We start from the raw sequence: 1,387 nt of genomic DNA on the forward strand, positions 1-1,387 counted from the left end.
CATGAATAAGTAATTGATAGCAGACGCTTTTCACAGAGCAATTTCAGATTGCTCAAAATCACATGCTCCTACATGGAGGCAGCTCATGCTATGAGCAGAGACAAGAAACACAGGGCATGTGCTCCTTTCTTTTGGCGGACATCAGAGCTTGCAAGTTGGTTTGATTTTGCTTTAGGGCTCTTTCTTCCCAGCACCTTTCTCTTCATCTACTCAGACTTCAAACCAGGCCTGATGCCCCTGCTGTTACCGAATCTCATGACTGCATCAAGGGATGAAGCCGCAGAACAAGCATGAGCTTGTGAAAACAAAGCTGGCATCCTCTTGTCACCTATTCCCAAACCCCACAGATTCAGACTTGAAAGGGTTTTGTGTGAGAACCCTAGCAGATCCCTTTCAAATCTAGGCTTTTTGTTGGGACTGAGTATAGTCATATAGTTTAGGGTTCTGCTTAAAATCTCATTATGCTGGGTTCCAAATTCTACAGTTTGGCCTGCCTATTGAAAAGAAAAGGTGATGATTGTATTATAAATGATGGTGCAATCTCGCTGCTAAACTCTGGATTCCCTCTTGATCTGCTTCTTCCCCAACCCAAAAATGCAATCTCAGAAGAACCGCTTAATTTTCAATATTTTACTTTTCTTACAATAAATTTGAAGGACATTTTAAAAAGCACTTTACTATGAAGTTCTGTATTTATGTATGAGATTCTGTGCCACACAAAGCATGCACAGAGAGAGATATGCCTGGAGTTAGTGCTATAGAGTGGAAGTGGAAAGGGCCGGTGAGGGGGAGAAAAGGGTCTTTTGTGTTTTTAAAGAAAGATGTTGAGGTTCTAGACTGACAACCGTCCATTCAAGCAGAGGAAAAGTTTAGCCTCTCGGATGCAGGAAACAACTGATATCAGGACAAAGTATCCAAGCAAGGTTCCGGTGGTGCTTGAGCATTACCAGAAGGAGAAGAAACTCCCTCAGTTGAGCCGGGATCTATCTATGTCTCAGTTTGTCTACAGTCTGAGGGCCCACCTGTCCCTGACAGCCACTCAAGCCTTCTACCTGCTGGTGGACAACAAGAGCCTGCCCTGCCTGAGCCTGACTGTTTCAGAGGTCCATGCAGCCAACAAAGATGATGACAGCTTCCTCTACATTACCTACGCATCTCAAGATACGTTTGGTGATGTTAGCCCTTGAACCCATTCCAAGGCCTCTGCAGTCTCTCCACCCCCCCTTTCTCTCTGAGGCATAGTTATCACAACATGGATTTTTAAACTGCTTTTGTGTAAGAGTGGCATGGGAGAAGAGTATTCACCATCGGGCAGGCTCTTGTCGTTGTCCCTGAAGCAACTGAACTACCTTCTATGTTGTATCTGCCTGAAAAGATGCCCAGATGA

At 44.6% G+C, this 1,387-nt stretch overlaps 1 pseudogene across 1 annotated transcript; it reads left to right on the forward strand.

Moving 5' to 3' along the window:
* The first annotated feature begins 881 nt into the window (after positions 1-881).
* On the forward strand, positions 882-1,187 carry LOC310844511 (microtubule-associated protein 1 light chain 3 gamma pseudogene; annotated as a pseudogene). Its single transcript has one exon. The product of its transcript is annotated as a microtubule-associated protein 1 light chain 3 gamma pseudogene (transcript).
* The last annotated feature ends 200 nt before the right edge of the window (positions 1,188-1,387 follow it).

This window comes from Podarcis gaigeae, assembly GCF_964106915.1.
Source record: "Podarcis gaigeae genome assembly, chromosome: 5".
Classification (NCBI taxonomy): Eukaryota; Metazoa; Chordata; class Lepidosauria; order Squamata; family Lacertidae; genus Podarcis; species Podarcis gaigeae.